The following is a 22,338-nucleotide window of genomic DNA, read 5'->3' on the forward strand; positions in this document are numbered from 1 at the left end:
CTACACTTAGAACACGTCGCTGCAACTCAAGAGCCCGGATAGCTCAGTCGTTAGAGCATCAGACTTTTAATCTGAGGGTCCATGTGTTTCCTCTTTGTTAGTCTCCTTTACCTTGTGAGCTCTTATGGGCCCTCCCTCTGTTGATAAATATTAAGTAAACAGTTTGCCGTGCGTTGTAGGTCTGCACATTGGCTTTGAGCAGGGTTTTCATCGAGCACATGCGTAAGGAATTCCGTGAGACCTCAGCAAAAGCTGCCAATCTTCTCCCTGCAGATCTAGTCACTCAGTCCTGGTAGCTAAACTTTGCCGGAGGCATGTTGGCTAGCCGTGATCGTATAGTGGTTAGTACTCTGCGTTGTGGTCGCAGCAACCCCGGTTCGAATCCGGGTCACAGCAGGGCACCACGTGTCACGGGCCGGGACGAGCCCCTCGCGGACAGACCACCTCGAGGAGTTACCCAGAGACACCACAGACAGACAACAACGTAAGTAATTAAAAGTTCGGTTTTATTATAGTAAAAACTCCCTATAGCTAAAACACATAGTGGGCGAGCCCCAACTCTGATCTCCCCTGTCCAGCAGCGGTGGGAGCTCCTGGCACCTCAGTCCCAATCCGGCGGGTGACGAAGCAGAGGATTGGCTCAATCGTTCCTCCTCAGAGCAGGCCACAGCGACCAATGGGTCAGAAGGTGGCAAGAGACTTTCTCACAGCGGCTTCCCTTCAGAACAGGCAGCAGCTTCAAGCAACTTTCCTTCGGAACAGGCAGCGGCAGTCCATAGAACAGAATGTGGTAAGAGACTTCCTCACAGCGGCTTTCCTTCAGAGCAGATAGCGGCTTCCAGCAACTTTCCTTCGGAACAGGCAGCGGCAGTCCATAGAACAGAATGTGGTAAGAAACTTCCTCACAGCGGCTTTCCTTCAGAGTACATAGCGGCTTCCAGCAACTTTCCTTCGGAACAGGCAGTGGCAATCCATAGAACAGAATGTGGTAAGAGACTTTCTACCCACTGGGCCAACGGGTGGAAGCAGGATTAATCACCCTCACTCGTGCACATGGTAAATCACTTCAAAGAGTCACACCTGTTCACTTCACACAAAGCACTGCAGTACACAGCAAACTCACAGTGAATAAGGCTCCCATTCGAGGTCCCAGCCGATGTCATCTCCCTTTTATAGGTCTGTATATCCAACACAGTATGGGGTATCTGCTGCCTGGAGGATATGGATACTCAGCCACTCTTCCATCCCGCTTGCTTTCACCTCGTAAATCTCCCCGTCCAGTTCCCCAAAATGCAGAGAAAGACTTTCCTTCACGTCAATCCTTCCTGCTCCGTACCCCTCGATGTTCTACCCCCGATGCTCTTCCCTTTCCGTCTGTCCGCACGCCGTATTTATAATCCACATTATGGGTACGTGTCCCAATCACAGCTCTCTCCCATCCTCCCACACAGCTGACTATTATCTATGCATTCGGTCACTGCGCCCGGACACAAAACATGGGGAAACACCCGGAACCAGCTCGATGTTACACTCTAACTGGCCCCACCCGGAAACATTTCCCGGGACAATAGTTCCCCCTTGTCCCTCACCCTGTGACACACGTCTTATTGAAGTCCTGGCTCTCCCTTTTTGACATCGTCCTCTTTGCAGCACGACCGAAACCCAGAGGGCCTGGAACCTGTTGTAGTCATGGTCGAGTGGTTAAGGCGATGGACTTAAAATCCACTGGGGTCTCCCCGCGCAGGTTCAAATCCTGCCGACTACGGCTGCTTGAGAGAGAGAAGAAGATCAAGCCTTTATAGACTACCACGTTTTTCTTTAGGAGCGACTCTGCAACAGATGGCACGTGTTGTTGATATAACACAAATTGACCGGTACAGGAGTGCTCGATGGGTTGTCGATGCAACTAGGTATACAACAATGTAGTAAACATTTAATCTAAAACAATGTTTACATACTTTATAGCCTTTTATGTGATTTTAAAAATGTTTTCTTTGCAGGGACCTTAAGGAAAGCACGGGCAGATAAAAGACCAAAGATGAGCTGTCAGGGCAGTGTTTGAATCACGTCTGACTTTCAGCTCCCAGAGCCCGTTACCCGGTTCAAGTGTACTTGATGAACTGCAATCAACAGATGGCATCGCCTCCAGATATAGGACTGAACACCCCTGCATCAGAAAGGTGCACTGAACCCTAAACCGACAGAACCCTGTAAGCTCTTGACTGTCTGCGAAATGTCACAGCGGGCCTACTCTAAAACACAATGGTGGAAACCGGCGGCACAACGTGCGTTTTTGAGGTAGCGTGGCTGAGCGGTCTAAGGTGCTGAATTTAGGCTCCAGTCTCTTTGGAGACGTGGGTTCAAATCCCACCGCTGCCAGCGGGTCTTTGCTACGCTTGGATAGTTGTGAGTCTAGTTTTCGTCTTACCTCCAGAGCCACTTTAGCTGGTTACGGTGTGTTTGATGAGGGATGAACCTGCACTCACCTGTTGTACTCAACATAAATCAGGGCTGTTCAATTGAAGCGGTCAATGTTCTTTCTTTGAAGTAAAATCTACTGAACATACAAACAAAGTGTAACAATTTAAATGGATTCATTGTGAGCAAATTACTGACAGAGCTATTAAAAATGCATCCGTTCCCTGCCATTTATACCAGAACAGATTCTAAATTATCTTCCCAATTAAAACAGTGTTCATTAGGAAATGCTCTGATCAGGCTGATCATTAATGAAATTGGTATAAAATATATAATTCTTGCAAAAAATAGAAACAAGACCTCATGGTTTATGAATAAGCATCAAATCCAAGAGTGAAGTGTCGAAAAGTGGGGAGGAAAGGTCCCCTCTATCTGGGAATCGCGCTCCTTGCGGTACGTTATTTCTAAATGTTATTTCTAAATATTTCTGTGTGCCATTGAACGGCTGCATTTAAGAGTCCATTCCGAAAGTCGTGGGTGCAACGTTGCTGAGAGACCGTTCTCCCCCATTGTCAGGATGGCCGAGCGGTCTAAGGCGCTGCGTTCAGGTCGCAGTCTCCTCTGGAGGCGTGGGTTCGAATCCCACTTCTGACATTGCTTTGCATGTCACACTGGAGACTCCAGGCTCGGCTTTACATGGAAACGGCCATGCGCTAATTTAAGTCAGACAGTGTAAGGGTTCCAATCCAGATCTGCTTTGAAGTTGCAAGTAATCTTGATTACCAGGCACAGGTTTGTTCCAGAGAGCGTGGGTTCTGTCAGCCCCTTTGCCTGTTCTCGATCTGCGTTCTTTCTGTGTGCCCTCAAAGAGGGCGCAATGGATAACGCGTCTGACTACGAATCAGAAGATTCTAGGTTCGACTCCTGGCTGGCTCGTTGCCCCTCAGCTCCTTTTCGTGCCAGGAGGGCTTCCGCTGACAAGGCCCAAAAAAAGCTCAGACGATAGACGGAATCCGGGGCTTAGATAGCTCAGTTGGTAGAACGGAGGACTGTAGGCATCTCACTGGTCATCCTTAGGTCGCTTGTTCGAATCCGGCTCGAAGGAAGTGTCTCTTGGAGACCTTCAAAGGCTATTGTTTTCAAAGTCCCACGAAAACAGCCAGAGGGTGTCCAAAAGCGCATTCCCTGACCGGGAATCGAACCCTGGCCGCGGCGGTGAGAGCGCCGAATCCTAGCCACTAGACCACCAGGGAGCACCCGCTCGTGAACGTCGCTACGCGGGCGCCGGAAAGATGTGTCACCTTAATAGAACCAGTCTGTCAGTTCATAAGAAGTTCTCACCACGCTGCCCCGTGTGAGGCTCGAACTCACGACCTTCAGATTATGAGACTGACGCGCTGCCAAACTGCGCCAACGAGGCGTACCACGGCATGTTTAAATAAACAGCAAAGCTTAAAAGTGAAAAGACTAGGCCTTTTGTTGATATAACAGGGAAGCTGTCCATTTGGTTTCGGCCAAACGTTTGTTTTGGAAGGGAACTGCACATATAAACAGGCTGAGGGGAGTTCTAAGAATGGATATTCTTGCTTGTGACCATGCTTGTGATGCAATCTGAGAAAACATAGGAAATCGCTGTCCGCTAAACTCTTTTGCAGCGTCCGCCGGACCCAGTGGTGCAACTCTGGTCTGACCATTTTCAGTGACAGAATAGACTGACATTTCAGTATGCAATGTTTTATAAAAGTAACAACAAAATACAAAACACAAAACTTTTCATTAAATCTGATTCATCAATTTCATATGAGTTGTGAAAGCGCAATTAGTGCATCGCATAAGGAGCAGGACTTAGTTTAAATGACTGTAGGGTTCACTTTTTTATGAAACAGGTAAAGGGACGGAAACTCCTTGGGATAATGAAGCCATACACATAGCCCTTACCATAAATCAGGGCTGTTTAATTAAAGCGGTCAATGTTCTTATTTTGAAGTAAAATCTACTGAACATACAAACAAAGTGTAACAAGAGAACAGATTCTAAATGATCTTCCCAATTAAAACAGTGTTCATTAGGAAATGCTCTTAACAGGCTGATCATTAATGCAATTGGTTTAAAATATATAATTCTTGCAAAAAATAGAAACAAGACCTCATGGTTTATGAATCAGCATCAAATCGAAGAGTGAAGTGTCGAAAAGTGAGGAGGAAAGGTCCCCTTAATCTGGGAATCGCGCTCCTTGCGGTACGTTATTTCTAAATGGCATGTGTGCCATTGAACGGCCGCATTTAAGGGTCCATTCCGAAAGTCGTGAATGCACGGTTGCTGAGAGGCCGTATGACCCCACCGTCAGGATGGCCGAGCGGTCTAAGGCGCAGCGTTCAGGTCGCAGTCTCCTCTGGAGGCGTGGGTTCGAATCCCATTTCTGACATTGCTTTGCATGTCACACTGGAGACTCCAGGCTCGGCTTTACATGGAAACGGCCATGCGCTAATTTAAGTCAGACAGTGTAAGGGTTCCAATCCAGATCTGCTTTGAAGTTGCAAGTAATCTTGATTACCAGGCACAGGTTTGTTCCAGAGAGCGTGGGTTCTGTCAGCCCCTTCGCCTGTTCTCGATCTGCGTTCTTTCTGTGTGCCCCCAAAGAGGGCCAGACCGGGGTTCGATTCCCCGACGGGGAGCTTGAGTGTCCTTGTGGGTCATCCCAGCCATGTGTTTCTTTGTCAGCCTTTATGTGCAGCAAGGTATGCCAGGCATGCTCTGTCAGTAGAACATGAGACTCTTAATGTCAGGGTCGGTAGAGGATAAGATTCAGCGTTGTGTGCTCGAGCCCCACTTTGGACGTGCAAATGACTTTTGATCTTGGTGTCTTTCACCTAGGCCTCGGTTCCCAGGCTTAGTGACAGAACAGTCAGGCAGCTTCTTGGAAAATACTGAACACTTGACGACTTAACCGTTATGCTGCAAAGGCGGCTCTCGGAAGACGGACGCTATATTTTCGTGCGGCGACGTTCGTTGTTATGACTTTGCAAACCTCTGCTGTTTCTTTCCTAGTCAAACCGTTGCTCTGTCCGAGAACAACAAATTTGACGTCTCTTTCTGCCGCCGTCTCCTGATGGCTTTTGTGCAACTGTCCGTCTCTGTGGCGCCATCATTGGCGACTGCCCAGCGAGAGGCCTTGTGGCGCAACGGTAGGCCGTCTGACTCCAGATCAGAAAGTTGCGTGTTCAAATCACGTCGGGGTCAAGATTTCTTTCTGCGTGGACGGCTTGTTAACAACACCGTGAGGCTGATGTCGCACACTAATTGCTGCTAGGAAGTCGTTCACCGAGATTACGTTTTAGAACCAAAGGGAGCTTTTTGTACCCACATGACTGACCACTTTAGCTCTTTTGGATGTTTAAGATTTTCTCCATGTAGAGGTGTGGTTAAAAACGTCAAGATAGTGTAAAGACATCTCGTAAAAATTGTCCCAAATGTACCCTCTGTACTTTTCAGTTGTTGGCACCAAGAACGTACTGCTTGCTCACTTGAATTTGGATTGTGCAAAGGAGTTAAAATGTAGAAGGTGCCAAGAAAGGCTGATATACGAGATAAGTGACTATTTGTTTTTACCTCCTACACAGCTGACTCGTCAGAGCCTCACCGTGAAACAGCAGCTTTTTCATTTGAAAATAACCAACTGAGAAAATGGTAATTCCCATACCGGGAGTTGAACCCGGGCCGCCTGGGTGAAAACCAGGAATCCTAACCGCTAGACCATATGGGACGCCTTAGCTGTCTTCTTCCGACCTGGAGCCGACGTACACTTCAACTGTTTCCCAGCACATAGGAAGCGAAATAACAATCACACATTTGAAGTGCATCCCAGAAGATTTTCTACCTATCTGAGCAGGTGCTGACAATAAACTTGCAACAAACTTGGTGAAACCAAGAGTCCCAAAACAGCTAGGAGACAATGATGTGCAGAAGCAATCCGACAGAGGCAGATTCTTAAACGCTCTGGTTCTTGGCACAATAACGAAGGCCTGCTGTGAGCGGAGCCGTCAAAAATTACATTAAACTCACGGTGGTTTCATTCTGCGGAAATATTTTGTAAAAGGCAGAAGATTTATGCGTAGATTAAGAGAAACTCGAGCTGCATCCACCAGCTCTCGGCCCAGTGTGCTTCCTTTGTCGCACCGCAATGTTCAAGGGGCTAATATTTGGTCGAGGCTCCTACCTGAAAATTCACTCTGGGAGGGGCCAAAGAGACAAAGTTCTCTTCCATCAACAAATTACTGCAAAAGCCAAGTCTGAAGAGATGTTCCTGAAGCTAGAATCCTACCGACCACAGGTACTAGGATCTGGATCTGCCAAGAAATAAAATACAAATCTTCAATCTCCGAAAACTCTAGCTGAATCAGAACAATGGTACTGTTTAGCATGTTGACACATGGTTCATATGCTCTCCTACTTTGGATAAAAGCATCTGCCAAATGAAAAATGCAAATGGATAGAGTACGGCGTCCTTCTTCCTCTACTGAATTTCTTTTAACCAACAAATTAAAGTGTGATGATGTGTTGACAATTCCACCGAGGTCCAAAGGAGGATTCAGAAAGTCTGCACAACACTCTAAATTAGCCAAGCTTGCAGCCTTCCTCCTGCACACATCCAATATCAAAAAACTAATCTTTTCCAAAGAGAACGCTATGAGATATCGGTTGCAGTTCGGCACAAAAACATTTCCGCAATTGCAAGCCAGTCCTCGTTAGTATAGTGGACAGTATCTCCACCTGTCACGCGGAAGACCGGGGTTCGATTTCCCCGACGGGGAGCTTGAGTGTCCTTGTGGGTCATCCCTGCCATGTTTTGCTTTGTCAGCCTTTATGTGCAGCAAGGTATGCCAGGCATGCTCTGTCAGTAGAACATGAGACTCTTAATGTCAGGGTCGGTAGAGGATAAGATTCAGCGTCGTGTGCTCGAGCCCCACGTTGGACGTGCAAATGACTTTTGATCTTGGTGTCTTTCACCTAGGCCTCGGTTCCCAGGCTTAGTGACAGAACAGTCAGGCAGCTTCTTGGAAAATACTGAACACTTGACGGCTTAACCGTTATGCTGCAAAGGCGGCTCTCGGAAGACGGACGCTATATTTTCGTGCGGCGACGTTCGTTGTTATGACTTTGCAAACCTCTGCTGTTTCTTTCCTAGTCAAACCGTTGCTCTGTCCGAGAACAACAAATTTGACGTCTCTTTCTGCCGCCGTCTCCTGATGGCTTTCGTGCAACTGTCCGTCTCTGTGGCGCCATCATTGGCGACTGCCCAGCTAGAGGCCTTGTGGCGCAACGGTAGGCCGTCTGACTCCAGATCAGAAAGTTGCGTGTTCAAATCACGTCGGGGTCAAGATTTCTTTCTGCGTGGACGGCTTGTTAACAACACCGTGAGGCTGATGTCGCACACTAATTGCTGCTAGGAAGTCGTTCACCGAGATTACGTTTTAGAACCAAAGGGAGCTTTTTGTACCCACATGACTGACCACTTTAGCTCTTTTGGATGTTTAAGGTTTTCTCCATGTAGAGGTGTGGTTAAAAACGTCAAGATAGTGTAAAGACATCTCGTAAAAATTGTCCCAGATGTACCTTCTGTACTTTTCAGTTGTCGGCAACCAGAACGCAGCACTTTGTGTCCAGCACTTGTTGCCTGAGACCTCAGGACGCACCATATAATACAAGGTAAATACTGTTTGCTCACTTGAATTTGGATTGTGCAAAGGAGTTAAAATGTAGAAGGTGCCAAGAAAGGCTGATATACGAGATAAGTGACTATTTGTTTGACCTCCTACACAGCTGACTCGTCAGAGCCTCACCGTGAAACAGCAGCTTTTTCATTTGAAAATAACCAACTGAGAAAATGCTAATTCCCATACCGGGAGTTGAACCCGGGCCGCCTGGGTGAAAACCAGGAATCCTAACCGCTAGACCATATGGGACGCCTTAGCTGTCTTCTTCCGACCTGGAGCCGACGTGCACTTCAACTGTTTCCCAGCACAGAGGAAGCGAAATAACAATCACACATTTGAAGTGCATCGCAGAAGATTTTCTACCTATCTGAGCAGGTGCTGACAATAAACTTGCAACAAACGTGGTGAAACCAAGAGTCCCAAAACAGCTAGGAGACAACGATGTTCAGAAGCAATCCGACAGAGGCAGATTCTTAAACGCTCTGGTTCTTGGCACAATAATGAAGGCCTGCTGTGAGCGGAGCCGTCCAAAATTACATTAAACTCACGGTGGTTTTGCCATTTTACAAAACCGACACAGGCGACCTACATGCGGAGATTCAGGAATTTTTCGTTTTTGCTGTCCCTTCTCTTCCATCCCTTTTTTTTGTGTCATCCAGTTCCCTCTGGAAGAACTCTGTTTCCATAACATCTTTAAAAGGCATTATGGGATTTGTCAGCCCTTCACCACTATAAGCCTTAAAAACCTTGGTGGAACAGTAGAAGTACCTAACAGGTCCTTGCTGGAAAAAAAATGGATGGAGGAACCATCACTTTCATAGCGAGACTTGGGCTGTCTGCAGGCAGCACAAGTCTTCATCTGTTTCTTTTTTTGTTCTGGTTGTTGTTGTTGTTGTTGTTGCTGTTGATGCTTCTCCATAATGCCCTCAACGATCCTCTCAATGGTTGCGTGTGAAAGTGGTGTGGTCAGAGCAAGTGCTGGTGGGTTTACAACTGCAGGATAAATTTTAACCACTGGCACACTAGTAGTCTCGCTCCCCTCTGTCAGAGAGTGCCACAGTCGCTGTGTCTGAAGTAGTTTTTCAGAAGAAGTATTTAACGAAGAACTGGTGTTTAGCAATTTGGCCAAGTGCTTGACATACTGAGCTATGTGCAGTTTTGTAGTAGGATGGAGCATGCTGTTGGGATCAGTACTGGAGTTATGGACCATTGCTGCATACTCCAAATCCACAAGTTTGAGCATATCCTTCTTCCCATGATGTTCAGTAAGCAGGTTGTCAATTGCCTCCTTCATTGCCGTTGTCCACCGTTTGTGGTCTAGCACAAACACCCTTCCACCAGTCTTCACAGGTCCAGTACGAGCGCTTGGAGGTGAGGACACCATAGGCAGAGGCGGTACATGTTTTGTTCCTATAGCACAGAAAATGAGGCAATCAATATTTTGGCTCTTATACCATTTGTTAAATTAATTTGTTAATTTTTTTAATATTCACCTGGCTCTGACTGAGGCTCTGTGCAGTTACGGTGAAACAATGACACAGGCAGCGTATCAGCAGATTCTACAACAGCAGCAGCAGAAATACTTTTTTCATCAAGGTGTATTTTTAGCAAGTATTTGCTTTTATGTGTAAAGAAAAAGGGCATTTTAAGCATGACACTGTACATATGTAAAATGTTTACCTGGCTTAGGCTGAAGATCCACATGAGCACCATGGCATGAGGACAGCAAGGGGGCAGGCAAAGTGGTAATGGAACCTAGAGGAACAAAACAGCATTAATAGAGTCACTTTAAAGACATTAAGTGTATGATAACGTCCTATATGTTCTTTTAAAAAAGCGTTACCTGACTCTGGCTGTGGATCAAGGTCAGATGAAAGGTATCCAGCCCTGGCAGTGGACGGTCTGCTTTGCTCGGGAAGATCTAAAGGCAGATCAGTTTTGCTCTTGTGCTTTTCCCAATCTAGCACAACAGGGCGACATCCAGGCTCCACATAGTCTAGCCCAAACCTCTCCCCAGAATCCTTGCTGGACACTAGAAGGGCAGGATACTTGGGCATTCCGAACACCCTTTCAGATGCAGTATTGAGATCTGCGATCAGGGATGGATCAAATACACCAGGAAGCCGAACACCTGGTGATTTCAGGTCCACCAGGCGCCACTCCCATCATCCCCTAGGCTTGAAACAACTCAGAGGAAACACGTGTGCCGGTGACCCACTGAGCCTGGTGGAAGTGGTAGCCCTCCTGCTGTGATGTGCCTCTTATTGGCAACCAGACATAACTTTAGCTCCCTCACCCTGGACGTGATTAAGCTGCAGTGTCCCACCATGCCTATACAGGATCTCACCTGCTACTTCAGGATCACTAAGACATCCCCTCAAAATATGGACACGCTGAATGCGCCATGTCTTCAACATAGAGGGTTTGTAGAGGTGAACACCATTTGGATCAGCTGCCAAATGGAAGTGCTGCATGACCCCCTCAATCCTTTTGAGAAGTTCTTGAGGACCAGGAATCTTTGTTCTGCAGTGCTCCCGAATGTGCTGTTTGGTGGGGTATCTTGAAATCCATTGGGGTCTCCCCGCGCAGGTTCAAACCCTGCCGACTATGGCTGCTTGAGAGAGAGATGAAGATCAAGCCTTTATAGACTACCACGTTTTTTCTTTAAGAGCGACTCTGCAACAGATGGCACGTGTTGTTGATATAACACAAATTGACCGGTACAGGAGTGCTCGATGGGTTGTCGATGCAATTAGGTAAATAACAATGTAGTAAACACTTAATGTAAATCAATGTGTACATACTTTATAGCCTTTTATATGATTTTACAAATGTTTAAGAGCACCTCTGCAACAGATGGCACCTGTTGTTGATATAACCATAATTGACCGGTACAGGAGTGCTCGATGGGTTGTCGATGCAATTAGGTAAATAACAATGTAGTAAACACTTAATGTAAATCAATGTGTACATACTTTATAGCCTTTTATATGATTTTACAAATGTTTAAGAGCACCTCTGCAACAGAGGGCACGTGTTGTTGATATAACCATAAGTGACCGGCACAGGAGTGCTCAATGGGTTGTCGATGCAATTAGGTATACAACAATGTAGTAAACATTTAATGTAAAACAATGTGTACATACTTTATAGCCTCTAATGTGATTTTATAAATGTTTTCTTTGCAGGGACCTTTAAGGAAAGCACGGGCAGATAAAAGACCAAAGATGAGCTTTCAGGGCAGTGTTTAAAACACGTCTGACTTTCAGCTCCCAGAGCCCGTTACCCGGTTCAAACGTACTTGATGAACTGCAATCAACAGATGGCATCGCCTCCAGATATAGGACTGAACACCCCTGCATCAGAAAGGTGCACTGAACCCTAAGACGACAGAACCCTGTAAGGTCTTGACTGTCTGCGAAATGTCGCAGCGGGCCTACTGTAAAACACAATGGTGGAAACCGGCGGCACAACGTGCATTTTTGAGGTAGAGTGGACGAGCGGTCTAAGGCGCTGGATTTAGGCGCCAGTCTCTTTGGAGGCGTGGGTTCAAATCCCACCGCTGCCAGTGGGTCTCTGCTCCGCTTGGATCGTTGTGAGTCTAGTTTTTCTCTTACCTCCAGAGCCATATTAGCTGGTTAAGGTGTGTTTGATGAGGGATGAACCTGCAATCGCTGCCAGTGTACCTGTTGTACTCAACAGGTCGCTGCAACTCAACCCGCTGCCAATCTTCTCCCTGCAGATGTAGTCACTCAGTCACTTTGCCGCAGGCATGTTGGCTAGCCGTGATCGTATAGTGGTTAGTACTCTGCGTTGTGGTCGCAGTAACCCCGGTTCGAATCCGGGTTATGGCAGTCCTTATTGAAGTCCTGCCTTTCCCTTTTTGACATCGTCCTCTGCAGCTGAACGACCGAAACCCAGAGGGCATGGAACCTGTTGTAGTCATGGCCGAGTGGTTAAGGCGATGGACTTGAAATCCATTGGGGTCTCCCTGCGCAGGTTCAAACCCTGCCGACTACGGCTGCTTGAGAGAGAGATGAAGATCAAGCCTTTATAGACTACCACGTTTTTCTTTAAGAGCGACACTGCAACAGATGGCACGTGTTGTTGATATAACACAAATTGACCGGTACAGGGGCCCGTTTCAGAAAGCAGGGTAAGTGCAAACTCAGAGTAAGTCAACCCCAGAAAACGGAATACTCAGGGTTTTTGGTTTCAGAACGCGAGGTATGTCAAACCCGCGACCACGGAGTAAGTCAAGCCCATTTCAGAAATCGAGGTATTTTATACTCCGAGTGAGTAACCAGAGTAACCTACTCCGTGAACCTAACCTGGTCGGGAGCAGGTTTTATTCCGCAAACCTAGGGTTTGTTACAATCTCCTCCCCCTTTTCGAAGTGAAAGCGAGCGGTGTTGAAATTACATACGTCATTTGTTTATTGATTCGTGTTCCTAATCGCGCTCAATTTAGTCACACAGAACTTAAAATGGCATGTCCGTTTATTTAGGAACCCATAGAAGAGGAAGCTGCATTAATTCGCAGAGAATTATATTTATGTCGGGAGAGAATTGTGAGGCCCCGTTTGGACGTTTTATCTTAACTTTTAAGGCCAGTTTAAGAAGTATATTTAACATTTCCCAATCAGGCATCTTACTAGCAAGACCATTTTATTTCTTTAAAGTTTCCTGAATAAATGATGTTATTGTATTTCTACGACGGCGTTTTAGTGGCACGTTGAAAATAAAATAAATTCAAGATTACGAGATTAAAGTCGAAATGTTACGAGATTAAAGTCGAAATGTTACGAGAATAAACTCGTCGTAATACGTATTTTATTTTCGTGAAGGTTGTAGTTTAAGAGTTGAAGTTATGTTTGAGCACGTCATCTGAATCAGTGAGTTAATTCGTAGTTCATGTCAGATTTTTTCTTCTGAATAAATTCAGTTTCCTACATAACGGCTGCAGTGTCCTTTTACTAATTATAACTCCGTGATGATGCGCCAAAATACAAAGAATTTCCTTATTGCTAAATCATAATCTAAAGTAGGATTTAACCAAATCCTCCACATCCATTGTTTCTAGAAATTCTGTTATTTTTATCAAAATATTACGACTTTATTCTCGTAACATTTCGACTTTATTCTCGTAACATTTCGACCTTATATTTCGACTTTATTCTCGTAACATTTCGACCTTATATTTCGACTTTTTCTCGTAAAATTTCGACTTTATTCTCGTAACATTTTGACTTTATATTTCGACTTTATTCTCGTAACATTTTGACTTTATATTTCGACTTTATTCTCGTAACATTTCGACTTTATTCTCGAAATGTTTTTTTTTTTTTACGACGCCGTCGTATATTTCATATTCAGCTGCTGCCAAGATCTTTTTATTGCAAAAGGATAGCACCTACATGAGAGCGAGAGAGTTAAATATAATTCGCATTTTCACAGTTTCAACAAAATAAATATAAAAGTGATTGACATATAAACTGGCGCATTAACAAGTGAAGCACTTTTCTCCCATACCAACTCTCTTTCTTTTGCTGCTGCGGCTGTGTTGCTCTTTTTTTCTTAATATTCACCTTACGCTTGTAACAGTACCTTCAATTCGATTGGCGAGAAATGAACAGAGCGCTTTTTGTCACGTGCCGTTGCCATGGTGAATCGTGCTATCTTCACTCAATTGATAATGGCTTTTCATCGCCATGCTGAACGCGCGTAACCTAGAGTGAACTTACTCAGGGTTGATTGAACTAACTCAAATCAGCTGTTCTGAAACTGAAAACTCAGAGTAGCGATTCTCTGAGTAAATCAACTCAGAGTTCAGATTTTAACTCGGTGTTGGTTGAACTTCCTTATTGAAACGGGCCCCAGGAGTTCTCGATGGGTTTTCGATGCAACTAGGTAAATAACAATGTGATTTTCTGAGGGTCCAGGGTTCAAGTCCCCGTTCGGGCGATGAGTTTCCCCTTTGTAAGTCCCCTTTATCTTGTGAGCTCTTTTGGCCCCGCCCTCTGTTGATAAAAATAAAATAAACAGTTTGCTGTTCCCCTTTGTAAGTCACCATTACCTTATGAGCTCTTCTAGCTCTTCTGATAAAAGACCAAAGATGAGCTGTTAGGGCAATTTTAAAGCAGGTCTGACTTTCTCTTGCCTGCCAACTCCCAAAGCCACGTTTCCCGGTTAAGGTGTATTTGATGAACTGCAAGTCATCATGCTCATACTTCATACTTTACAGCCGTTTATGTGATTTTCTGAGGGTCCAGGGTTCAAGTCCCTGTTCGGGCGATGAGTTTCCCCTTTGTAAGTCACCATTACCTTGTGAGCTCTGGACCCTTGAACCCTCAGAAAATCACATAAACAGCTGTAAAGTATGTACACATTGTTATACATTGTTATACCATTACCTTGTGAGCTGACTTACAAAGTGGAAACTCATCACCCGAACTGGGACTTGAACCCTGGACCCTCAGAAAATCACATAAATGGCTGTAAAGTATGTACACATTGTTTTACATTGAATGTTTACTACATTGTTATATACCTAGTTGCAACGACAAGTCATCAAGCACACATTTACCGGTCAATTTGGCTAAGATGGTCTGCAGGTGCATGAAAGTGAGATGCGATTTAAAAGCTGACGTCAAAGCTCAGCCCGAGGACAAACTGGCCGTATTACACCTCCGCTGGCAGCGGTGGGATTTGAACCCACGCCTCCGAAGAGACTGGAGCCTTAATCCAGCACCTTAGACCGCTCGGCCACGCTACCACAAAATGGTACGTTCTGCCTCCACTTTCCACCATTGTGTTTTACAGTAGGCACGCTGTGACTTTTGGCAGGCAGTCAAGAGCATGCTGACTTGCAGTTCATCAAGTACACCTGAACCGGGAAACGTGGCTCTGGGAGTTGGCAGGCAAGAGAAAGTCAGACCTGCTTTAAAATTGACCTAACAGCTCATCTTTGGTCTTTTATCAGAAGAGCTAGAAGAGCTCACAAGGTAATGGTGTCTTAAAATAAACAGTTTGCTGTTCCCCTTTGTATTTTTATCAACAGAGGGCGGGGCCAAAAGAGCTCACAAGGTAAAGGGGACTTACAAAGGGGAAACTCATTGCCCGAACAGGGACTTGAACCCTGGACCCTCGGAAAATCACATAAACAGCTGTAAAGTATGTACACATTGTTTTACATTGAATGTAGTGCATTGAATGAGTGCACCTTTCTGATGCAGGGGTGTTCAGTCCTATGTCTGGAGGCGATGCCATCTGTTGATTGCAGTTCATCAAGTACACTTGAACCGGGGTAACGGGCTCTGGGAGCTGAAAGTCAGACATGTTTTAAAAACTGCACTGACAGCTCATCTTTGGTCTTTTATCTGGCCCTGCTTTCCTTAAAGGTCCATGCAAAGAAAACATTAATAAAATCACATTAATGGCTATAAAGTATGTACACATTGTTTTACATTAAATGTTTACTCGTTGTTGTATACCTAGTTGCATCGACAACCCATCGAGCACTCCTGTGCCGGTCACTTATGGTTATATCAACAACACGTGCCCTCTGTTGCAGAGGTGCTCTTAAACATTTGTAAAATCATATAAAAGGCTATAAAGTATGTACACATTGATTTACATTAAGTGTTTACTACATTGTTATTTACCTAATTGCATCGACGACCCATCGAGCACTCCTGTACCTGTCAATTTGTGTTATATCAACAACACGTTGATCTGTTGCAGAGTCGCTCTTAAAGAAAAACGTGGTAGTCTATAAAGGCTTGATCTTCTTCTCTCACTCAAGCAGCCGTAGTCGGCAGGGTTTGAACCTGCGCGGGGAGACCCCAATGGATTTCAAGTCCATCGCCTTAACCACTCGGCCACGACTACAACAGGTTCCAGGGCCTCTGGTTTGGGTCGTGCTGCAAAGAGGACGATGTCAAAAAGGGAAAGGCAGGACTTCAATAAGACGTGGTGCCCTGCCGTGACCCGGATTCGAACCGGGGATGCTGCGACCACAACGCAGAGTACTAACCACTATACGATCACGGCTAGCCAACATGCCTCAGGCAAAGTTGCGCTACCACGACTGAGTGACTAGATCTGCAGGGAGAAGATTGGCAGCTTTTGCTGAGGTCTCACGGAATTCCTTACGCATGTGCTCGATGAAGTCCCTGCTCAAAGCCAATCTGCAGACCTACAAAGCACGAGCAAACTGTTTATTTAATTTATATAAACAGAGAGAGGGCCCATAAGAGCTCACAAGGTAAAGGTTACTAACAGAGTGGAAACACATCGCCCAAACAGGGACTTGAACCCTGGACCCTCAGATTAAAAGTGTGATGCTCTACCGACCGATATTTCGCAGACAATCAAGAGCTTACAGGGTTCTGTCGGCCTAGGGTTCAATGCACCTTTCTGATGCAGGGGTGTTCAGTTCTATATCTGGAGACGATGCCATCTGTTGATTGCAGTTCATCAGGTACCCTTGAACCGGGTAACGGGCTCTGGGAGCTGAAAGTCAGACGTGTTTTAAACACTGCTAATCTTTGGTCTTTTATCTGGCTTAAAGGTCCATGCAAAAAAAAACATTTATAAAATCACATTAAAGGCTATAAAGTATGTACACATTGTTTTACATTAAATGTTTACTCGTTGTTGTATACCTATTTGCATCGACAACCCAGAGAGCACTCCTGTACCAGTCAATTTGTGTTATATCAACAACTCGTGCCATCTGTTGCAGAGTCGCTCTTAAACATTTGTAAAACCACATAAAAGGCTATAAAGTATGTACACATTGTTTTACTACATTGTTATATACCTAGTTGCATCGACGACCCATCGAGCAGTCCTGTACCTGTCAATTTGTGTTATATCAACAACACGTTGATCTGTTGCAGAGTCGCTCTTAAAGAAAAACGTGGTAGTCTATAAAGGCTTGATCTTCTTCTCTCTCTCAAGCAGCCGCAGTCGGCAGGGTTTGAACCTGCGCGGGGAGACCCCAATGGATTTCAAGTCCATCGCCTTAACCGCTCGGCCACGACTACAACAGGTTCCAGGGCCTCTGGGTTTCGGTCGTGCTGCAAAGAGGACGATGTCAAAAAGGGAAAGGCAGGACTTCAATAAGGACTGCCGTAACCCGGATTCGAACCGGGGTGCACCTTTCTGATGCAGGGGTGTTCAGTCCTATATCTGGAGGCGATGCCATCTGTTGATTGCAGTTCATCAAGTACACTTGAACCGGGTAACGGGCTCTGGGAGCTGAAAGTCAGACGTGCTTTAAAAACTGCCCTGACAGCTCATCTTTGGTCTTTTATCTGGCCGTGCTTTCCTTAAAGGTTCCTGCCAAGAAAACATTTGTAAAATCACTTAAGAGGCTATAAAGTATGTACACATTGTTTTACATTAAATGTTTACTACATTGTTGTATACCTAGTTGCATCGACAACCCATCGAGCACATCTGTACCGGTCAATTTGGCTCAGATGGTCTGCAGGTGCAAGAAAGTGAGATGTGATTTAAAAGTCGACCTCAAAGCTCGGCCGAGGGCAAACTAATCGTTTTACACCTCAGCTGGCAGCGGTGGGATTTGAACCCACGCCTCTGAAGTGACTGGAGCTTTCATCCAGTGCCTTAGATCGCTCACTTAAATGTGTTATAAATGGCAGGGAACGGATGCATTTTTAGTAGCTTTGTCAGTAATTTGCTCGCGATGAATCCATTTAAATTGTTACACTTTGTTTGTATGTTCAGTAGATTTTACTTCAAAAAAAGAACATTGACCGCTTTAATTGAACAGCCCTGATTTATGTAAGGGCTATGTGTATGGCTTCATTATCCCAAGGAGTTTCCGTCCCTTTACCTGTTTCATTAAAAAGTGAACCCTACAGTCATTTAAACTAAGTCCTGCTCCTCATGCGATGCATTAATTGCGCTTTAACAACTCATATGAAATTGATGAATCAGATTTAATGAAAAGTTTTGTGTTTTGTATTTTGTGGTTGTTGTTACTTTTATTTTTATAAAACATTGCATACTGAAATGTCAGGCTATTCTGTCACTGAAAACGGTCAGACCAGAGTTGCTCCACTGCGTCCGGCGGACGCTGCAAAAGAATTTAGCGGACAGCGATTTCCTATGTTTTCTCAGATTGCATCACAAGCATGGTCACAAGCAAGAATATCCATTCTTAGAACTCCCCGCAGCCTGTTTATATGTGCAGTTCCCTTCCAAAACAAATGTTTGGCCGAAACCAAATGGACAGCTTCCCTGTTATATGAACAAAAGGCCTAGTCTTTTCACTTTTAACCTTTGCTGTTTACTTAAACATGCCGTGGTACGCCTCGTTGGCGCAGTTTGGCAGCGCGTCAGTCTCATAATCTGAAGGTCGTGAGTTCGAGCCTCACACGGGGAAGCGTGGTGGGAAATTCTTTTGAACTGACAGACTGGCTCTATTAAGGCGACACATCTTTCCGGCTCCCGCGTAGGAACGTTCACGAGCGGGTGCTCCCTGGTGGTCTAGTGGCTAGGATTCGGCGCTCTTACCGCTGCGGCCCGGGTTCGATTCTCGGTCAGGGACTGCGCTTTTGGACACCCGCTGGCTGTTTTCGTGGGACTTTGAAAAAACAATAACCTTTGAAGGTCTCCAAGGCTTAAAGAGAAGCTTCCTTCGAGCCGGATTCGAACCAGCGACCTAAGGATGACCAGTGAGATGCCTACAGTCCTCCGCTCTACCAACTGAGCTATCGAAGGCCCGGATACCGTCTATCCTCTGAGCTATTTTTGGGCCTTGTCAGCGGAAGCCCTCGTGGCACGAAAAGGAGATGAGGAGCAACGAACCAGCAAGGAGTCGAACCTAGAATCTTCTGATCCGTAGTCAGACGCGTTATCCATTGCGCCACTGGCCCTCTTTGAGGGCACACAGGAAGAACGCAGATCGAGAACAGGCAAAGGGGCTGAAAGAACCCACGCTCTCTGCAACAAACCTGTGCCTGGTAATCAAGATTACTTGCAACTTCAAAGCAGATGTGGATTGGAACCCCTACACTGTCTGACTTAAATTAGCGAACGGCCGTTTCCATGTAAAACCGAGCCTGGAGTCTCCAGTGTGACATGCAAAGCAATGTCAGAAGTGGGATTCGAACCCATGACGACCTGAACGCAGCGCCTTAGACTGCTCGGCCATCCTGACAGTGTGGGCGTTCGGCCTCTCAGCAATCGTGCACACACCACTTTCGGAATGGACCCTTAAGTGCAGCCGTTCAATGGCACACAGGCCATTTAGAAATAACGTACCGCAAGGAGCGCGATTCCCAGATAGAGGGGACCTTTCCTCCTCACTTTTCGACACTTCACTCTTCGATTTGATGCTTATTCATAAACCATGAGTTCTTGTTTCTATTTTTTGCAAGAATTATATATTTTAAACCAATTGCATTAATGATCAGCCTGTTAAGAGCATTTCCTAATGAACACTGTTTTAATTGGGAAGATAATTTAGAATCTGTTCTGGTATAAATGGCAGGGAACGGATGCATTTTTAGTAGCTATGTCAGTAATTTGCTCGCGATGAATCCATTTAAATTGTTACACTTTGTTTGTATGTTCAGTAGATTTTACTTCAAAAAAAGAACATTGACCGCTTTAATTGAACAGCCCTGATTTATGGTAAGGGCTATGTGTATGGCCTCATTATCCCAAGGAGTTTCCGTCCCTTTACCTGTTTCATAAAAAAGTGAACCCTACAGTCATTTAAACTAAGTCCTGCTCCTCATGCGATGCACTAATTGCGCTTTAACAACTCATATGAAATTGATGAATCAGATTTAATGAAAAGTTTTGTGTTTTGTATTTTGTGTTTGTTGTTTTATTTTTATAAAACATTGCATACTGAAATGCAAGAGCTCCACTATAACTAGAGTGGAAAGAGGGACGCATGCCGAAACCCGGGATCGAACCAGGGACCCTTAGATCTTCAGTCTAACGCTCTCCCAACTGAGCTATTTCGGACACGTTTGTAGGTTTCTTGACTTGCGAATCGTAGTCCGCGGACGACCCCTGGCGCTGAAGACCTGAATTATGGAACAGAATGCCAGAGAAAAGCCTTTGGCCAGTACGGGGATCGAACCACGCTCTAGCTAACTGAGCTAACTGAGCTAACCGGCCATGGGTCTCCAGCTTTCATCATCTGGATTGCCATAGTGCCACCTTGAGTGTACTCGCAATACGAGGAACGCTTAAAGCAGGGCTCGTCCGGGATCTGAACCCGGGACCTCTCGCACCCAAAGCGAGAATCATGCCCCTAGACCAACGAGCCGAGTGGTGTGCAGCGATTGTGATTTCAAGGCGCTTTGGAAAAGCATTTTCCCCGTGTGCCCCGTTTCATTGAGCCAAAGCAATGCGTGTCTTTTTCCGATAATGCATGGGAAACAGATGAAATTCACTTGTGTTTGCCTGACAGCTTAAACGTTTTAGTACAAAGGTCAAAGAGCGGGGCTGTAACAATCCCTGGCATGACCCCCTCGAAAAGGTGTAGACTTTCAATGAGAGGTCTCACCGAGATTTGAACTCGGATCGCTGGATTCAGAGTCCAGAGTGCTAACCATTACACCATGAAACCCAATGTGAAGCTGTTGTCGACATGCCAGATTCCGAAGAAAAGAGTGCACGGTCTTGTGAATGCAAGAGCTCCACTATAACTAGAGTGGAAAGAGGGACGCATGCCAAAACCCGGGATCGAACCAGGGGCCTTTCGATCTTCAGTCTAACGCTCTAATATGGTGTGCGCATTGCTTTTACCCAGAGCAACGTAATGCAGGACATTTCACGATCAGAGACAATCAAGTTGTCACTTAAGATTCCACAAGTTTTTTTTGCTGTGTAACTTGCATTTTCAATAAACCAGTGTGGATTTGTGAGGTGGATTGTTTCCTTGCCCTTTTCTTGTAGTTACTTGAAAAGGGTTATCCTCCATTACTGTTGGGCAATTGTCAAAATAAGGCTAAGCATGAAAAATCTCTCTCCCCTAATCTTCTCTTTATAGTACGTGTGTGTGTGCAATCACATTAACGTTTCAGAAATGGGCAAATTGTTATATTTATTTTCTGCTTTGCCTTGGTTGTATTGACCTTTGGCTCATTGTGTACCGTTGGCCTGTTGTCAGTGTGAAAGCAGCAAATGCTACTTTAACTTGAGGTTTACTGAAAACCTAGTTGTTAACCTACCATTGTCTTACGTTATCATTACAAAGACCCTCCGCCTTCTATGTGGTTCCTCGTTCCACATGTACAACACTTTTCCTGCACGTAAACATGAAATTCACTTGTGTTTGCCTGACAGCTTAAACGTTTTAGTACAAAGGTCAAAGACCGGGGCTGTAACAATCCCTGGCATGCCTTAGGCCATCAGATGTATTGGGTAACTTAAATGACGCGAAATGGATGGCACCAAATGGACGCTGCGCGCCAGAGCCCCCAGATTTTTCCCAGTTCGCGCGGCGGTCCCGAAACGAAGGGGAAGTTGCCCGAATGCTATCCGCAGTGTCTCGGCGCGCCCACGCCCGGGGACCACGTGAAAAATGCCCGAAAAGCGCCCCACGGAAACAAGGTTAGGGGCAATACGAGGCGAAGCAACCAGAGGGCGACTGCACGTACGCGTGTAACCTATTTCGCGCGCGTCGATTAGGTGGCGAGTGGGCAGTCAGAATGAAGCCTAAACGTCCCCTTGACGCCTAGGGCCCGGCTCCGCACCCGGCGTACACGAATCACCTACCCATCCCCCTTGCCACCTATTTTGGGCGGGGCATCCCAATGGACACGCCTCCGTCCACAAAATGCCTATGCATCCCCCTTGCAGCCTAAACGCATCGGAGGACCCATCCGACGCCCCGGACGCCCCCCGAAGCCCCAAAGAACCCGAGACGTGGCGTTCTCGTTGCCGGCCGCCGACTCCCGCTCCGTATCGGTGCCGACTGGCCATATTCGCGCCGATAGGCCCCGAGCTGCGGTGCGACGCACGCCCAAACACCCAAGAGCCCTTCGCTTTGAATTTCGAGTCATAAAAGGGAAATGTGTATCCAAATCTAGTTTTCTCACACCTGCCATTTATTCGAAAGCGGCCCCGACTGGTGCACAGGGCGAGAACCCAGTCCAGTGGTCTTGTCTACTTCGGCAATGAGCTATACAGCCTAAACCAGCTGCAGAGTG

At 45.9% G+C, this 22,338-nt stretch overlaps 21 non-coding genes across 21 annotated transcripts; 7 read left to right on the plus strand and 14 right to left on the minus strand.

The window, feature by feature from the left end:
* The first annotated feature begins 1,683 nt into the window (after positions 1 to 1,683).
* On the plus strand, positions 1,684 to 1,765 carry trnal-uaa (transfer RNA leucine (anticodon UAA)). The gene has a single exon. It is a non-coding gene; the product is annotated as a tRNA-Leu (tRNA).
* A 532-nt stretch (positions 1,766 to 2,297) lies between these two features.
* Positions 2,298 to 2,379, plus strand: trnal-uag (transfer RNA leucine (anticodon UAG)). The gene has a single exon. It is a non-coding gene; the product is annotated as a tRNA-Leu (tRNA).
* A 610-nt stretch (positions 2,380 to 2,989) lies between these two features.
* On the plus strand, positions 2,990 to 3,072 carry trnal-cag (transfer RNA leucine (anticodon CAG)). Its single transcript has one exon. It is a non-coding gene; the product is annotated as a tRNA-Leu (tRNA).
* Positions 3,073 to 3,599: 527 nt separating this feature from the next.
* trnae-cuc (transfer RNA glutamic acid (anticodon CUC)) lies at positions 3,600 to 3,671 on the minus strand. The gene has a single exon. It is a non-coding gene; the product is annotated as a tRNA-Glu (tRNA).
* Positions 3,672 to 3,764: 93 nt separating this feature from the next.
* trnam-cau (transfer RNA methionine (anticodon CAU)) lies at positions 3,765 to 3,838 on the minus strand. The gene has a single exon. It is a non-coding gene; the product is annotated as a tRNA-Met (tRNA).
* Positions 3,839 to 4,760: 922 nt separating this feature from the next.
* On the plus strand, positions 4,761 to 4,843 carry trnal-cag (transfer RNA leucine (anticodon CAG)). The gene has a single exon. It is a non-coding gene; the product is annotated as a tRNA-Leu (tRNA).
* A 1,266-nt stretch (positions 4,844 to 6,109) lies between these two features.
* On the minus strand, positions 6,110 to 6,181 carry trnae-uuc (transfer RNA glutamic acid (anticodon UUC)). The gene has a single exon. It is a non-coding gene; the product is annotated as a tRNA-Glu (tRNA).
* Positions 6,182 to 6,436: 255 nt separating this feature from the next.
* On the minus strand, positions 6,437 to 6,553 carry LOC130421545 (U5 spliceosomal RNA). The gene has a single exon (XR_008906860.1). It is a non-coding gene; the product is annotated as a U5 spliceosomal RNA (small nuclear RNA).
* A 1,756-nt stretch (positions 6,554 to 8,309) lies between these two features.
* trnae-uuc (transfer RNA glutamic acid (anticodon UUC)) lies at positions 8,310 to 8,381 on the minus strand. Its single transcript has one exon. It is a non-coding gene; the product is annotated as a tRNA-Glu (tRNA).
* A 3,533-nt stretch (positions 8,382 to 11,914) lies between these two features.
* trnah-gug (transfer RNA histidin (anticodon GUG)) lies at positions 11,915 to 11,986 on the plus strand. Its single transcript has one exon. It is a non-coding gene; the product is annotated as a tRNA-His (tRNA).
* An 84-nt stretch (positions 11,987 to 12,070) lies between these two features.
* trnas-uga (transfer RNA serine (anticodon UGA)) lies at positions 12,071 to 12,152 on the plus strand. Its single transcript has one exon. It is a non-coding gene; the product is annotated as a tRNA-Ser (tRNA).
* Positions 12,153 to 14,824: 2,672 nt separating this feature from the next.
* Positions 14,825 to 14,906, minus strand: trnal-aag (transfer RNA leucine (anticodon AAG)). Its single transcript has one exon. It is a non-coding gene; the product is annotated as a tRNA-Leu (tRNA).
* Positions 14,907 to 15,939: 1,033 nt separating this feature from the next.
* trnas-uga (transfer RNA serine (anticodon UGA)) lies at positions 15,940 to 16,021 on the minus strand. The gene has a single exon. It is a non-coding gene; the product is annotated as a tRNA-Ser (tRNA).
* A 90-nt stretch (positions 16,022 to 16,111) lies between these two features.
* Positions 16,112 to 16,183, minus strand: trnah-gug (transfer RNA histidin (anticodon GUG)). The gene has a single exon. It is a non-coding gene; the product is annotated as a tRNA-His (tRNA).
* Positions 16,184 to 17,099: 916 nt separating this feature from the next.
* trnas-uga (transfer RNA serine (anticodon UGA)) lies at positions 17,100 to 17,181 on the minus strand. The gene has a single exon. It is a non-coding gene; the product is annotated as a tRNA-Ser (tRNA).
* A 1,293-nt stretch (positions 17,182 to 18,474) lies between these two features.
* On the plus strand, positions 18,475 to 18,548 carry trnam-cau (transfer RNA methionine (anticodon CAU)). The gene has a single exon. It is a non-coding gene; the product is annotated as a tRNA-Met (tRNA).
* A 251-nt stretch (positions 18,549 to 18,799) lies between these two features.
* Positions 18,800 to 18,886, minus strand: trnay-gua (transfer RNA tyrosine (anticodon GUA)). The gene is given in 2 exon segments: positions 18,800 to 18,835; positions 18,850 to 18,886. It is a non-coding gene; the product is annotated as a tRNA-Tyr (tRNA).
* An 82-nt stretch (positions 18,887 to 18,968) lies between these two features.
* Positions 18,969 to 19,041, minus strand: trnar-acg (transfer RNA arginine (anticodon ACG)). Its single transcript has one exon. It is a non-coding gene; the product is annotated as a tRNA-Arg (tRNA).
* Positions 19,042 to 20,070: 1,029 nt separating this feature from the next.
* trnaf-gaa (transfer RNA phenylalanine (anticodon GAA)) lies at positions 20,071 to 20,143 on the minus strand. Its single transcript has one exon. It is a non-coding gene; the product is annotated as a tRNA-Phe (tRNA).
* A 235-nt stretch (positions 20,144 to 20,378) lies between these two features.
* trnap-ugg (transfer RNA proline (anticodon UGG)) lies at positions 20,379 to 20,450 on the minus strand. Its single transcript has one exon. It is a non-coding gene; the product is annotated as a tRNA-Pro (tRNA).
* Positions 20,451 to 20,681: 231 nt separating this feature from the next.
* On the minus strand, positions 20,682 to 20,753 carry trnaq-cug (transfer RNA glutamine (anticodon CUG)). The gene has a single exon. It is a non-coding gene; the product is annotated as a tRNA-Gln (tRNA).
* Positions 20,754 to 22,338: the final 1,585 nt, after the last annotated feature.

Source organism: Triplophysa dalaica, chromosome 5 (assembly GCF_015846415.1).
Source record: "Triplophysa dalaica isolate WHDGS20190420 chromosome 5, ASM1584641v1, whole genome shotgun sequence".
NCBI lineage: Eukaryota > Metazoa > Chordata > Actinopteri > Cypriniformes > Nemacheilidae > Triplophysa > Triplophysa dalaica.